General features: G+C 43.0%; 1 protein-coding gene and 1 long non-coding RNA gene across 4 annotated transcripts in view; one reads left to right on the top strand and one right to left on the bottom strand.

Annotated features, from left to right (window-relative positions):
* Positions 1–7,550: 7,550 nt before the first annotated feature.
* LOC116996655 lies at positions 7,551–10,745 on the bottom strand. Its single transcript, XR_004417984.1, has 2 exons — positions 10,591–10,745; positions 7,551–9,270 (listed from the first exon to the last, which is right to left on the bottom strand). It is a non-coding gene; the product is annotated as an uncharacterized LOC116996655 (long non-coding RNA).
* Positions 10,746–11,099: 354 nt separating this feature from the next.
* The window catches only part of RGS12 (regulator of G protein signaling 12), an 87,929-nt gene continuing 82,241 nt past the window's right edge, over positions 11,100–16,787 (top strand). For all 3 annotated transcript variants that reach the window (XM_033060740.1, XM_033060739.1, XM_033060741.1), the window contains exon 1: positions 11,100–11,182. The gene's annotated coding sequence lies outside the window, so the exon portion shown is untranslated. The remainder of the gene's footprint in view (positions 11,183–16,787) is intronic.

Below are 16,787 nucleotides of genomic sequence, written 5' to 3'. Positions count from 1 at the left end.
TTCAAATGAAGGTCTGTCACAGATTCAGGTAGGCTACATGTTCAGTGCTTCCTGACACTTTAACTTGTTTATGCAAGATATAATGAAATTCCCCCCTGACTCCACAGGAATTAATAGTATTTACTATGACTATCTGCTTGAATCATATAGCAATTAAATCCAATTAATGAGCAATAACAATGGCAGCACAGCTGAACTTTGTGCTGTAGTAGAGTAGGTAACCCTGCTCCTTCCATGTTATTACAGCTCCAGATCTGTAGGAACACAAGAATGGAGAAAATCTCATTCCTTGCCTGCTACCACAACGAACCATGTAATATAATAATTTTTGTAAATGTGTGGACCTGTATCTTAATTTGAGTTAGGTGTTTTGTCCCCAGAATTATATGAAGAGCTGCATTGCAAACAGGTAAATGCAATTTATAAGATTGCTTCTATGATTATTCCTGACTAATTCATACAAATTTCTTCTTGTATCGACACTGATTTTGCTGCTTTATGGAGCATTTACTCTTGAGAGCCAGAGGTCATGCCCGATGTAACCCTTCTTCTGATGGATAATACTCTTTTATAAGGTAGGATTTTGATGACTTGCTAATTTTGCTCTTTTGAGTTCATCCATTTTAAAGGTGAGTGACTAGAATGATACACAGCATTCCAGATGAGACTCTGAACTTTGTCTTGCCTAACTGCTTTAAAGGAAATGATGTTTTCTGGTGGCTGTGAGATTTTTTCCTAGATAAAATGTCACTTTTAGTAGTTACCTTTAGAAGCTCAACTTTAAACCATCATCTCTTTAACAAAAGGCTTTATTCCCATCCATGCAGATTACCTGTGTTCTAGCCCTGTTTTTGCCCAGAGAGTGAACACAGAAAAGCTGTAGACAAATATGACAAGTTTCATGTATGTCAGAACTTTTCTAATGCTTTTTGACAAGTTGAAAATTTCCCACCTACCCAGAGTTTCTTTTTGCTGCTGTTTCTTTTGTTCCTGTGAAGACTTAATGTTTACCTGAAAAAAATAAGTTGAGTGTTTTTTGTGGGGGAATTATTTTTTTTGTTTAAGGTAGTCACAGCCTTTTCATCTGTATGGGACAGTTAGCTGCAGGTACAGATATTTGAATATTTGTGATACTCAGACAAATTGTAACTTGAAAGACCTGCCTAGAATTAAAATTCTTGGTAGAATTCCTGGTTCTGCAAAAGAGACAGACACTGCTTCTGTGTCTGTATGAGTAGGGAGTTGAGTATAATAAGTATTCAAGGGGAGCACATGAGGGGTTACCCGAGTTTATAATTTTAACTATGACGTTAAAGGAACTCCCTCATGGCTTCTAGAAGTGTGATCAACAAAGAAACTAGCATAGGAAAACAAATTTCTTATTTTCAGGGCAGTAACAGGGTCAACTCAATTTGATATCACTTTCACCAAATGAAGTGCTTGTGTTACACATACGCACGCAGATGGTGCAAATGGAAAAATTAAAGAGGGGAGGAAATACACTGCCTGGAGGCAGGTGACTTTGTAAGTGATGTGACAATAAAGGAAAAGGAACCTGAGGAGGCAGATGAGAAAATGAGACATTGAGAAACATGCAAGTAATTGAAAAGGTTTTGATGAAAGATGGGAAAAAATATGTTGGACAAAGGGGCAATGTAAATGCCTTCAAAAAAATCCAGTAATGGCAGGGATGTGGAAACACAACACTTTAGAAAGTGAAAATAAAAGAAAAAACATAAAGTTGAAAGAGAAAACCTTGAGTATGAAAAGCTAACACTAGTAAAATTCTGTATATTTTGAATAGAGAGTCCCTACAGATAACTTAAACAAATTACAAACAGTGTAGAGCAAGGAGTGATGGGTTTTCCCACCAGAGGAAAATAAGGCTCTGAACAAACATTTGGAATCAAGGATATTTTTCACAGATGAGAGAGGTTAAGTAATTTGTAGGAGGATCCTGTTATAATTAAGCAGCATTTTCTCATGCTGGTATTAACAATTTGATGGGTAAAAATGTTTGCAAATGTTGGGGTTTTTTTTCTTTTTACTCCTTGACTTCAAACTGGAGAAGCATTTTAAGACTTCAGTTTATTTCAGGCCCTGCCAAGTTTAACAGTTATCCACCAGCCCAGGAGATAGATTAATGGATGGGGAATGTCTTTTATCATATCCTTCATAAACTGCTTTTACAAAGAAGAAAACCAGAACAAAAACACATATACAGGATTTATTTTTTTCCCCCCAAAGACTTAGCCTGTCCAGTTTGGTGTAGGCAAATAAGTCTGTAGACTTACCCTAAGCTGACAGCCTGGTTCTGTGAACAGTTGTCTGTTCTAAAGTAAATGGGACTACCAAAATGAATAAATACATTGAAATCCTTATGTATATGTTTGCAAGATCAGTTCCTATTCTGATAATGTAATGCGAAAGACAAATTTAAAAAAGAAATTTAGGAACATTTGGTGGTGTTATGTCAGCAAGTAAATACTAACCATCTGGTCTCTAGATTGCTAATCTATTTCCCCTGATTTTATGGTAGCATGCTTCCTGTGTCTGCAAGCTTGAGACTACATCATTAAACTTTTGTGTTGATCTTTTTTAGTGTTTTAACAGAAACATTTGAAATACTTTGCCATTTTGGGTGTGAAATTTTCTTCTATGCATATTTTTTCTGGCTGGAAATTTTTCATTCTGTTACAGCTTATTTTAAGTTGTTTATTGAACCATATTTCTAATAAGGATGAATATTTTCAGGTATGTTCTATAAAAAGCAGACCAGTCATGCACAGTGAATGACATCCAGTTATGTAGGGCTGATTAACTACTACCTGTAATTAGGCTGTAAGATCTCAGTTTGATCCTAGTATCACACAGTACCAGGTTGAAGGGACCCTGGTCCAGCCTTTCTTGGCTTTCTTTGCTGCAGCAGCAGCCTCTGGTCACTCATACTGAGCTTGCAGTCTACCAGGACCCTCAGGTCCCTTGCCACAGGTCCCCTGTCCCAACCCAGTCACATCCTCACCTATGCTGGACTCCTGGATTCTATTTTCCCAGGTGCAAATTCTTGTCCTTGGAGAACTTCATAAAACATATCAGAAGCCTTGGAGACATTGTCCACTGCTCACCCCAAATCAACTGAGCAGGTCATTGTGTTGTCAGAAGGTGAGCAGGTTTGCCAAGCATGACTTGCCGTTGGTGAATTCCCTACTGGATTTCCCAATCATGTGCTTCATTTGACTTGTGATAGCCCCTAGGAGAATTTGTTCCCTAACTTTCCCAGGGAATGGAGTAAAACTGACAGGCCTGTAATTTCCTGGATCCTCCTTTAAGCCCTTCTTGTAGATGGGGAGACATAAGCCTTCTTCCAGTCTTCTGGGACATCCCCTGATATCCACAACTTCTCCAGGATTATGGAGAGCATCCCTGCAGGATTATGGAGAGCATCCTTGGAATGACATCAGACAGCTCTCTTAAAACCCTTGGACATTTAACAACAGTTTGTAGGGGTCAGGCTCCTGTGATAGTTCACAGACAAGCTCTTCTTTCAGTGACAGTGTTTGTATAAACCTGGAGTTTTGATCCCTGGACCTGTGTCCCTAGGTGAAGACAGGGGTGAAGAATGTGCTGGGAACCTCTGCCTTTTCAGCACTATGGGTGACCAATTCACCTCTGCTGCATATCAGTGGGCCAGTATTTCCTTCTGTTAGTTGTTTATGTACCTAAAGAACCTTTCTTGGGTTTTTTTGACCTCTCTAGCCAATTTCAATTTGAGCTAAGATTTTGCTTTTGTAACTGCATCTGCTCACCCTGGCAATGTCCTTGTAGTTCTCAAAGGGTTTTCCATCTCTGGTACACTTCTCTTTCAGTTCTGCAGACTCAAAAGCTCACATTTAAGCCAAGGGAGTCTTTTATTCCATCTATTTTCCTTACCTGGTTTTGTGCAACTAGGAATGTCCTTGAAAAACTGACAGCACTCACAAGTTCCTTCATCTTCCATGGAAGCCTCCCAGGGAATCTATCCCAGCTGAGCTCGGAGCGAGCTAAAATTCTTGACTGTGTGTTGTTACCTTAGGGTAAGTTCTGGATTGCTATGCATTGCAAGAAAAAAAATGAATTGGTGCATACTATTAAAGGTATAAAATTTCCAACAGACTGAAATGTTGAGAAGCACTTATCACAGCTTGAGGAAGGCTTGTTTCACTGAGGGAAGCTATAGGAATATCAATTTTCTATGAACTGCAAAGTAAACATATTTAGAAAATTAATTAAAACTACTTTAAAAACTCTCCATGATCCTCATTCTTCTCCCTAGAGGTTTAACTATAATTTATCTTTAATTCAATATAATCAGATCAAATGCAATCTCCTTTATGAATCCATAAAACCTTGCCCACACAAACTTATATTAACTATAATGCCTATGATTTCTTTAAACTTACATGAATAAGGTTTTATGTATTTCCTTTTCATTTAACTTAACTTAGAACTTCACTAAATGAAGATGAAATACACCAGTGTTAATTGTTTAACAAAACTAACTGTCCACACAGGGTTTAAATCTGCAGTTCATCTATTCAAGGAGTTAAGCCTATTTAGAGCTAGTTTACATTTGTTAACATTTAGTAAAAAATGAGACTGAATTTCACCAGAGTTAAAATGGCATAATGCAGATTCTACCAGAAATGATGCACTTGTTTTGTTTCTCCTTGCTGCCAAGAAGTTCTTGTGATTTGGTTTGTGCATTCTATTGAGAATAACTCATGGCCTTAGCTTAGGAAGCTGGTTAAAAAAACACATACTGTACATTGAAGAACTTTACTCTTAAGCAGGCTTTCCCTCTATAAGATTATCAGCACGTGTTCATTGTGCAATGAACTCCACACTACATCCCACACATTGTGGTTTGTGTGCAGAAGGGTACCAGCATCTTCAGGTGACAGCCCTGTGCTGGAACCAGGAACCAGCTACAGCTGTGCCTGAGTCTCCTAGCTGGAGACACAGCAAAGTCTTGTGATCTCTTGCCCACTCCAAATGAAAAGGAAGTACTTTTGATTAGGTTTAAATCCACTGTTAACTAAAATATATCTTATGAAAAAAAAAATAGGCTAATTTTCTATTTCAGATGAAATTAGGATGTTATGCTAGGCAATACCTTGGAGGATGCCAGTTATCAAGGAAAGAACGTGAGAATGCTTATGGAAGGCCAGCCACAATCACCAGGACTGCCTGGATCACCTGGATCATGCAATTCACCACAGATGTTGTATCCTTAAAAAGGTGAAAAGGGAAGTAGGCCTGCCACAGGTTGAAATAAATAATCCATTAACATTCAACTTTTACTATGGGACTGAAATTTTAGCAGGAGGTAAGACCTTAACCTAGTTCTGAGAGGAACTTAAGAAGCCATGGTGAAGGTACTGAGAAGAACTCCACATGTGCTGTCAAGGCCAAAATGACTCTTAGCAAATGAACTTTCACTTCAGAAGGTCATTCAGAATAACTGCAAGTCTAGTCTTAAACCAAAGTTTTGGTGGAGCACAAAAAAATGATCCTCTTTTATGTAAGTATATCTCAGTGCATTTTATGAGAGTTTTAATTGCTGAAGTTATGCTAATAATCATGATGGTTTTTACCTGGAATGAGGAAGTATCTTCTAATTTAATTTAAAAGCCATTCAGAATCCAGTTATGAGCTAGGGGAAGATGAGGTTAGTCTGAGCTAAAGCAGATTTGAGAACCAGGGCAGAATCTTGTCATTCTGCATTATGGGTGGTGTTTGTACAAAACCACCTTTGCCAAGGTGGACCTAAGTATCACTCAGTCATGCCATGCCTTGTCAGCTAAGAGAGAGATCTCTTCTGAAGACAGATCTCTTCTCTTCAGAAGATACAACCACAAGCAGAGCTGTGTTTCTGGCAGGTGCTGTAAAGACAGACTGAACTTGGTCCAAAAGGAATTTCTATTTTTTCCAAAGTTTGGAGTAAAAAGCTTAGATGAGGAAATGAAAAAATGCTTGGACTTGACTTTGCCACATACCGACTGGAGCAAGGTAAAATGTGTTCTCTGGTTCTTGGGTTAACTGCTGAGAGAGAGGATCCCTCCTCCTCACTTTAATGCTGCATAGTTTGTCCTGCAGCCAGGGTCTTCTATCAGGGGAATTACGTTAAATAGGAATATGCAAAGTAGATTTCTCTGTCTATTACTCATGTCACCTCTGCAGTGCCTCAGGCTCTTATTTTCACTCAGTTTCTTTTCCTGTAGTCATACATGAATATGGAGAACTCTCAGCATGTTTTTCCCAAGGTTTAAGGATATGAGGGGCATTTGTCCCTCATCACTTAGGACATGTGCTTAGCGATACCTCAGCCAGCAGAGTCCTGATGTGTCACTCTTGGATGGTGCATGAACCTGGGAGTCACACTGGAAATGGTTCTAAAAGGAAAAAAGAGGGACACAGGAGCAGAACACTAGAGGATGTCATGCATGATCCTAGCTTGCTGTTTAGGTGCAAAGATAGAACTTGCTTGCTCTGAGCATTGCAGAATAAGACAATGACTTCTTTGGCATGATAGCTGGAGCCATGAGGAATAATTTCCTGAGATACCCCTTTCCCTTACAGCACCAAATATACATAAAAATTCTTCAGAATATGTAAATTCAGCTGCTGGATGATACACATTTTTAAGCCCAATGGAACTAAAGACACTCCGCTTAAATGAGCCCAGTGGGACAAGAGACACAGCTTTAATGGAGCCACAAAGTCCAGGTTAATTAGTCAGGCAATTTTGAATTAGAAAATGAAAGCTTCAAGGCTTAAGATCAACTAAACAAACAAAACCAACAATCCCTTTAGAAAGGGAAAAAAAATATAAAAAGGGAAAGAAATACACTAGAATATTTTTTTTCATTTGGGTGTATGTGTTTTGAAAATATTAGGTGTCCATGACACAATATGAAATTAAAAATTTGCACTAATTTAGGCTCAGCAAAGCATTTATCAGAAACTGAGGAATCTTGGGTATAGACTATTTGCCTACAAGAAACGGTGGGGTAGAAGTTTCTGTGCTTTCACTGATAACAAGTAAGGCCAAGCTCAATTCTTGGGTTTCCAGTTGTTGACAGAAGTGCATTAAGTATGCTTGTGTCCTTGAAGTAGGTGTTTTATCAGATGTTTTGGTTCTATAGAGCACTGAAGGTTTAACACGACATCACCTTTAATAACATGTAACCATACTTAAGGGAAGAAAAACTGACATCAGAACCCTTCTTTGTTTCTAGTTTTTGACTACAGCAAAATGTTTTATTTGAATTCTGTTAGTGATTTTGGAAAAATAAATACAGCCCATTCTACTACAGGGGAATACATTTTCTTAGGATATTAAATAATTATATTTATATTGTGGTGCTTTACAAAGGGACAGTCAGGACCTTGGCTGTGCCTGTTTTCTCACACAAAAAATTTGTTCCAGACAGTTTACCATTTGAACCTTCAATTTTGCAAGTGGCACCATTCACACATTTAAGTGCACAAAAGAATCTTTCCACACAAAATCTATTTAACTATATTTTAATGTTTAATTAAATATCATAGTAGGTAAGGACACAATTACAAAGCCAAGTAGATGCACAAGGATCAATTCTTTTAACCCTAAATAGGATTTGGGAGGCTATGTCCTCTACTGGCCAGTCAAGATTTAACAGAATGAGTATCCACCCCCCTTTATTTCTATTACTTCACAGCTCCTTGTAAGGGTTTTGTTCATAAGCATGCATGGATGGGAAACACCATCATCCAAACCAAAATACATTTATACAAAAATATTTTCTTCCCTTTCCCACTGCCAAGAGGGTCTCATACCAGGTAAAAGCTGTATTTGAAATAATGGGGAAAAGTATTTCTAAATATTAGATGAACTACTAAGCCAAGGTAGTTCCTGATGGCTGTGTGTTCATACAGTCCTCAGTGTACAAAACATGATCTTTACTGACCCTTTGAACTGGCTGGTTAATAGAAAGCAGATAAGCTTTTGGAATTAAAAAAATACTGAGTTCTGTAACAACAATTTTGCTCCCAACTATGTATTAACTGGCCAACAGCTACCTACAATGTATATGACACACAGTCTTCCTTGCTGTTCAGAACAAGCTAGGAAAGTTTGAGTCGTGTTTGTAAACTGAACAAGTATTTGATACTTACAATCATGTACAATTTTATTATTTTAAACAGGTTAAAAACATTAAATTATATAAGTGATATTTATGTGAGGATTTTTCTGTATGTCTAAAAACCCTTTCTGGAACAACCAATACTTGCATTCCTTTAACTAAGGTAATTAAACAATGGTAAAACCACAGACTTCGTGTCAGATGCTGGACTATGTTTATTTTCTGACTTCTCATCTGATGTTTGTGACAGCAGTAATCACACTCCATTACAGGATGCATTGTAAACCTCTCCAGATGAAGCCTGACAAGCTGCTTGTGACAGCCACCCTGTGATTGAGATGTCTGTATGCCCAACATTAAGCTACTTAGCCTTATAAGCCAAAGCTTTTCCAGCCCCAAAGCCACAAATCCTTATCACTTTGTTTCACACTCTTCCTTCCTTTATTGTCTCCAACAGTGGTGAAAACAGTAAGTTACAGCTGAGACCTTGTGTGGATTTTTGAGGGACCATTAATCACTTTGTTCCAGATTATAACATGAAGTCTTAATCACCGTTTCTGAAAGCACTGAAGCAAAGCACTAAATTGATTCAGGATGAGTTGGATTTTTCTGGCTGCAAGTAGTGTGTGAGCACACCTGTTGGCATGTCAGTCTTCAGCTCTCACTTCTTCCTTCCTGAGCACTCCTTAAGTAGGAAATTCTGCTGTAGTACAAAATAGCCTTCTCTGAAGCCAGACTAATCACATGCTCCTGTGCTATTATAATAGAGCAAGCAGATTGTTGGATATCACAAATATAACAGGTTCAGTACATCTGGAAGGGGTAATCTAACCCTGCCATGGAGTAATCAGTTTATAGTTGGCAGATGCTGATGGCACTTTTTAGCATCCCTCCTCTTTGAAACAAAGCATCATTCCTGTGTATTAACTCCATAAAGACACAGTGGGAGACCAGCAGTTACCTCTGTGGGATACTTACAATTCCACTTTACTTGTCACTTGCCAAGGGATTTTCTTCAGTTACAGCTGTTTACAAGGTCAGACTGAAATACATTGATCCATTTTCCATTCTATAGGCAAGGAGGTCGTGCAAGTCAGTCTTGGATCTGTTGGGGTAACATGGCAACAGAGGCAGAGGCAAAAGAGATAAAGTCTTGACAACCTCATGTGGAAGCTGGAAATAATTGGGCTGTTAAGAGATGTCAGCCCAAACCAACACCTTTGATTTGTGGAATGCAATTCTTTGCCTGTGACATCCTCCCAGTCAAAAAGATGAAGAATTATAGCTTCTTTGGGCAAACTTAAATCACTGGAGTAGTTTTTAAAATTACTGTCCCTCACCTGAAAGAATCAACTGCGGGGTTTAAAAAAATCAACCGCTCAATTTTCTTCCTTATGCTTTGAATTTTTAGCCTCCCTAAGGACTTAATAATTATTTTTATGAGACACAGGACATCTGAAGACGTTTGGAACTCTGTCACACTGATCTGCCATGATGTCCTCTGTGAAGATGAGAAAAAGAAATAGTGCTTATTTTAATTTTTTTTTTTTCCCAGAAGCTTTTCCCATAAAACAGGATAAGAGAGATAACAAAACTCAGATTGGTAGTAATCTCCTTGGGATAGATTGAAAAAGAAAAAAAAAAAAAGCAGAACGAGGAGGTGAAGGCCAGACTAGAGGAGCATGATGCTCTGTTTTTCCAAAGAGCTTTTTCCTTTGTGCTATGTTTTTGTTTTTCCTGAAGACTCTGGTGTCCTGTAAGCATTGCAGCTCAGGAAGGAGTTATTAAGAAACAATTTCCTAGACTGGATAAGAATTAGACCATTTACTGAAGTTAAACCATTAAGCAATAGTATTACAAGTTAGATGTTATCTTACAGACATAACAGCAACACTGAGTAGTGGGATAGATATCCTGCTCTGGAGATGGGAAAAAAACCACAACAAAACCCCAGAAAAAGGCAAGAATTCTCCTTCAACTTCTGCCTGGTAGGTTCAGTGTCAGGTTTTCTGTGCACAGAGAAATAAAATTAAACACCCTGCATAAAAAGGATTTCTACAAGTACACGTTAACAATTAAAGGGACTTTCTTTCAGCTAATCACAAAATCCTTTCAGGTTCTGTAGGAAAGTCAAAGAGATTTGGTTAATTTTTCCCTTTTTCTGACTCTTATATTCCTTACGAATTTCTTAACAGGTGTCAACTTCTTTTTCCCTCTTCTGTTTCTCCTATTTAAAACAAGGGCTGCCAGTGTTACCCTTTGGAAGTGCTGTCCGTGTGTATTTGGAACACTTGCTGCCGGTGCCCTGCTCCATCCGGGCGGCAAACCTCCTTAATTACTTAATTACCACCAAGCGCCTTAATTACCATCTCCTCACCCTCCCGGGATAAAAGGCCATGCTGCTCCCTCCCATTTGTACCTTTACCTTGCGCGCTCTGTCTCGCTTTATTCCCGGGCTTCAAAGGCGCGGCACACCTGTCTGAGGCAGCTCCCTGCCCCGTCTGCGCTGCGAGCCGCGGGCTCTCAGTCCCTCCTCGCACCGTCCTGGGGCCGGGCCGCGCTGTTCCCCGGACGCGCCGGGCCCGCGGTGAGAGCCCGAGCCTGAGGCCGAGCCGGTCCCGCTCCCGGCCCGGGCCGCTCCCAGCCCCGTTCGAACGGCCGCCGCCAGCCCGCGCCTGCGCACTGCCCGCCCCGCCGGAGCCCAGGGCGAGGCGAAGCGGCTCGGGGACACCAGCGAACTACGCTCCCCGTCATGCCCCGCGCGGCCAGCTCCCCACGGCTGGAGCGAGCGGCCGGAGCGCAAGGCACGCCGGGAGTTGTAGTCCTCCGGCGCGGGGTATTGTCTCTCCCCTTTCTCTGTCCGGGAACCCGACCGCCACCCCGCCGGGCGAGCGCGGTGACTGACAGCGCCGGGCAGCCAGTGGCCGCAGCGCCGTGCGGCCGAGCCCGGCGCCGTCTCCCCGGTGACCGGGGCAGCCGCTGTCTCGGCGGAGTAACCGGAGTCCCGTGGGACAGAGGTGAGTGTGTCCGAGCGGGGCAGCGCCCACCGCAGCCCGCCCGGCTCTCCCATCCCCCTCGCCGCCGAGCGCCCGGCCCGGGACCCCGCTGGGATGCGGCGAGAGGAGCGGGGACGGCAGATGGACGGCGGGAGGGGGGCGAGGGGGGAGGGGAGCGCGGCGCCGGGCCGAGGGGAGGGAGGGGCAGCCGGGAGCCCCCGGCCGCCCCTGAGCGCGCCCCTCGGGCTGCGGCGCTGCCCCGACCCCCGGCGCGCAGCGGGTCCGCCCGGGGGGGCGCGGGCGCTCCGTGCCCTCCCGTCTTTTACCGCTTGATTTTTCAAACCGTCCCTGCGGGCTCAGGTGCCGCTTCTCCCCTCCCCGCAGCTCCACCCCCCGGGAAGCGGCTGCCCCGGGAGCCGGGCAGTTAATGGGTAACCCCGCGGGGCGCTGCTCCAGCCGGGGACCCGGTGTCCGTGGGGTCACCCGCGGGATGTCCCCCGGGATGTGCCCGCACCGGGAGCGGGGCTGTGGGAGCGGGTGTGCGGAGCTGCGGCGAGCCCGCCGTGCCCTCCTGCTGCCCCGAGCCCGTCCCGCCTGGCTGGCGCTGCTGCCGCGGCGTCCCAGCACTTCTGGAACGAGTTTGCAAGAAAAGTAAGGGGGGAAAAAAAAGCCTAACTGACAACGAAACCTTCCCACCTTCTTAAATACAGCAAATAAATTAGTCTGAATTGTAGGCGCATGACTCTCTGTGCAGTAGCTTTAGAAAACTTTGTCCTTACTCACATGAGTCTTGTCAGACAAAACAGCAAATGTCCCATTTGTATCCCTTACATTTCCTACGCTGTCTTCAGTGGGAGAAGAGTTTTTATTAACAGCTGTGTTTTAGCCTGCTGTTATTAATTACAGACAGTATATTTTTAATGATCACACTAGGTACACCTAAAGGAAACAAAGTCTGTCTTGCTAATTGTGAAATGCTGATGAGATTTTTTGTTTTATTAAAACACTGTCATGCCCAAGTTCTCAAACAACTGGTAGTTGTCTTCTGCAGGTTGTGCTGTTACATTTCTTGTGTAACTTGTCTATAAACGTGTACCACATTTGAATAGTTAGTGGAATTCAAATGTTACAGCTTCATTTAGGCTTTGTGGGGACTTGGCATCAGTTCTGCCTCAACTGGCATCCCTGCTGAAGAGTCTTTTGCATTACTTCAAGACCTGTGTGAGGGATGGGGGAACAGTCTCTCTCCCCTGTGCACTTCCACTTTGCATACTTTATTCTCTTACAGTCCCACTATTGAAAAACAAAGTGAAGCCAGACAGCGTCTGTGCACATTAGCATGGATCCTGCAGTGCTGAGTGCTGCTCATTTCCAGAGGCTTTTGGGAGCAGGGGTGGTCAGTCGTGTACTCCTGATCCTGGCTGCCTCTGTAGCTGCTAAGTTACACTTTAACATAGACTGCAGCAGGAGTGTGCCTCCTGTTTCTATTCTTTTTGTTGCTATGAGATAACAAGACCAGAAGCAGGAAACAAACCACCCCTCTCCCTTGAAAGTAAGCAAATACATGTTATTTTCTTTGGAGAAGAGGGTTTGAAAATGTCAGGAAAAGCTAGCGTGGATATGTAAAAACATTCCATACAGAAATGCTGTGTTTGTGGGATGCAGTGCAATTCAACTGTAACTTTTGGTGGTTTTTTGGTGGTTTATACCCCACAAATAATTGATTCAAATGGTAGACCAGAATGTATACTGGCAGAAAACTTGAATGCTTTGTTTTGTTTTGCAGTTCTGTGTCAAAGCTGATGTGTATGGGCAAATTGTATTATTTCACATACTTGAACAACTCTTAATGTGTACATACTAGTGTTTTTGCCTGAATGTTCTGTGAAATATTTTGTAGTTATAAAGCTATGAAGCTTTATATGAGTGCAAGTGAATTGTTTTTTGTTTCACTGGATATGCTACGCTTTTTGTAATTTATTACTGGAAAATGATATTCTGACATGATTACTTTGGAGGTGTGGAAGTTTGTGCCACTTCTGTGCCATATCTCTTCAACTCTAGATTTTAAGCCTGCAAAGAAATTAAAAAAAAAGTTAGCAATTAGATAACTTGATTATTTAGTTTTGAGCTAGTCTGTTAACAGTTTGGCAATCTCTGTTTATGAGAAACTCTATTTTCATGATTTTTTTATTTACCTGTCATGCCATTATTGCAGTAAAAGATACTTGGATGCTGAGGGTTCTTGCAGAAGAGATACATTTGTCCTTCGTCTTGAACTCTTCTAGATAAATTTAATGAGCTGTTGTTTGTCCTGGGTGTAATTAGCATAAAAATTGCACAGTAATATTCAGGTACTGAGGGAGGGAAGAGGTGATCTAGTGAAGTAATACAGTTTTTCTTTGGTTAGCATTTTTTTGTCTTGAGTTTTTTAATGTATAGACACATTAATAGCAAAAACCCTTTGATGATGAGTTAGTTCTTAAGTTTACACCTACAAAATTTCACAAATATATTAATAGCTGAAAGTCTTCACACCTCTGGAACATCATTATTAGAGGAAAAGTAGCATCTTAGCAGCCTGTTTCATTTTTATAATTGTCAGGTTTTTGAATAACACTTTATTATCAGTGCTTATCACCTACAATAAATGCTTGATGTGTAAGAGTCATAGGTTAGGAAGACAAGTAGGTAAATTGACTTGTGAGTGGAGTTAAAAGGAAAACCTCTCTTAGCAAATGCAGAATTGTGAGGTAAGACAGCATTGGGGTTTGCCTCTTCCCCAACCTAACTACATTTTCATTGTGTGTTTTTTATAGTGGCATTTAGGATATTTTTTTACAGATCAGAGAGATAGCTGTAAAAATATCTGTTTTTCTTATCAACCACTTCAACATTACAAGAGTGAATCTTAAGTTTTTTAGTAGCAACTGCTTTTTATTTCATTTTTAAAAGGAGATTATTTATAATCTCATACTCTTGTAATTGTTTCTTTTCCTCTTGCAAGCTACTTGCACAGTTTTAGGTGCCAGATACTATTGGGCAGCAATAGCAGTGACCAGCACAGTTTTGGAGGGTACTCAGGGATCCTATTAGACTATTCTCCAGCTGAGAACAGGAATATTCATTATAAGGTAAATCATAACATATTCATGCTCCTAGACAGAAGATTTTTATTTACTGTTGGGCATTTCTTAGCTCTATTTTTTTTTTTTGAGAACTATATATTGAACTATTTAATGATGATTCTCAAAAAGTACTAGACCTAATTAGAGATAGCTGAATGCAGAGTGGCCTCTTGGTTCCCAAGTTTAGCCTCATCAGGAAAGGGTCAAACTACATGTAAGATATGAGACTGGACGTAAGTTGTTGGGACTTTCTTACAGCAATGTAAGGGTTAAGTTTGGGTAAATGTTTGCAAAGCACTTCTTATATTATGATTTCCATTTAAAGGTTAAGTGTGAAGTTCCATTACTTCTTAAAGCCAAGGTTTTTTTTTCCCCCTCTAATTATAGGAAAAGTATTGTTAATGAAACTGGATAATTGCTATATTAAAACAATTTGCAAAAACCATACTGCACTGAATAGTCACAGCTGCACCGTGGAGACATAAAAACCTGATCTCCCTTTGTTCAAAAATATAAAAACTAAACCTCCAAAAGTAAAGCCAACTGGATGTCTTCTGATATCTTGAAATCTGTCCTGTTTTGTGTTTGGAAGGATCCTATGGGAATTGCATCCTTCAGTTGAGTATTTAGCAGAATATTTCAGAAACAGCAGTGGTTTCTTAAATTTGGTAATCAAGATAAGTAGTTAAGGCGATCATCCTGAATAGTATTTTAGTTTTGGTTTGGTTTTTAATTGGTAGAACTTTGGAAATAATTGCCTTGTTTCTTCTAACCCAGACAGAAATACTGTGAAAGTAGTGTCACATTCTGAAAGTTACAGTAGTTTCACGAATACAAGCCGCACGGATTATAAGCCGCACTTCCGGTGCCTCGACAATGTTGCTGTCTTTGTCAATAGATAAGCCGCACCCCGAATATTAGCCGCACTTTCGTTCGTCGCGAGAATCCGTGCGCAGCTTTCACAAATTGGCCAATTAGTAACAGGATCGCGGCATAGCGGGCTTTACTGGCTCGGGGCGGGGCCAGGAAGGCTCGGCCCGCTCATGGTTGCCGACGGGGCCGGGTGGCCCAGCTCAGCGCCACGGCTCGGCGGGGCTGGCCGGGTGGTGCTGCCGCCGCCGCCGGGCTCGCTGGCCCCCCTCTCCCGTCAGCACCGCCCCGCTGCTGCGTTCGCTCGCCCGGCCGGCGGGCTGCCGCCGCCGGGCTCGCCGGCCGCCCCCTCCCGTCTGCACCGCCGCCGCGTTTCCTCGCCCTGGCCGGCACTGCAGGCCCCCGCACCGCCGGGCTCCCCCACGCTGCTGGCCCCAATTCTGCTGGGCTTCCCCCGCTGCCAGGCAGCCCCACCCGCCGGCCTTCCTGCTTCTGCCATGCTCCCCTGCACTGCTAGCCCCAGTTCTCCCGGGCTCCCCCGCCCTGCTGGCTCAGGCTCTGCCGCCCCCCTGCCCCGCCCTGCTGGCTCAGGCTCTGCCGCCCGCCCCCCACACTGCTGGCCCCGCCTCTGCCAGGCTTTCCCACCTCTGCCGGGGCCGGCCGGGCTCCAGCTTGGCTTGGGGCTGCCGCGGGCTCTCACTTCCGTGTTGGCAGCTTTTAGAATTTTGTTAATGTATTAGCCACCCCGGAATATTGGCCGCACTTCCGGGTTTCCACCAAAATTTTGGTCAAATTGGTGCGGCTTGTATTCGTGAAATTACTGTAATCACATTCTGAGCGTGGGTTTTTTGTTATTTGTGTAGCTGAGAGCAATGTCAGTAGGATTTCTTGGTCATTTTTTTGTCCAAGCAAGTAGGGGGTGAGACACCACTAATTTATCACATTTGATATGATAAATAAATGTGTTGTCTCTGTGGGTATGTATATTTATGTCTTTATGGGAGTGTATTTATCTAAAATGTTGCCTGCATTTTGTCCACATGCACAAGATACTTGCTTTCAAGTACCTTATACACTTTAAATATGTTACAATGTGTCTGAGTTAGGAATAAATCTGTGGACCAACTTGAAATACAGTAATTTCACGAATACAAGCCGCACCAATTTGACCAAAATTTTGGTGGAAACCCGGAAGTGCGGCCAATATTCCGGGGCGGCTAATACATTAACAAAATTCTAAAAGCTGCCAACACGGAAGTGAGAGCCCGCGGCAGCCCCAAGCCAAGCTGGAGCCCGGCCGGCCCCGGCAGAGGTGGGAAAGCCTGGCAGAGGCGGGGCCAGCAGTGTGGGGGGCGGGCGGCAGAGCCTGAGCCAGCAGGGCGGGGCAGGGGGGAGGCAGAGCCCGGGCCAGCAGGGCGGGGGAGCCCGGGAGAACTGGGGCTAGCAGTGCAGGGGAGCATGGCAGAAGCAGGAAGGCCAGCGGGTGGGGCTGCCTGGCAGCGGGGGAAGCCCAGCAGAATCGGGGCCAGCAGCGTGGGGGAGCCCGGCGGTGCGGGGGCCTGCAGTGCCGGCCAGGGTGAGGAAACGCGGCGGCGGTGCAGACGGGAGGGGGCGGCCGGCGAGCCCGG

Source organism: Catharus ustulatus, chromosome 5 (assembly GCF_009819885.2).
Source record: "Catharus ustulatus isolate bCatUst1 chromosome 5, bCatUst1.pri.v2, whole genome shotgun sequence".
NCBI classification, from domain to species: Eukaryota; Metazoa; Chordata; class Aves; order Passeriformes; family Turdidae; genus Catharus; species Catharus ustulatus.
The sequence above is the reverse complement of the archived record's forward strand: the minus strand, read 5'-3'. Positions and strand labels throughout refer to the sequence as shown.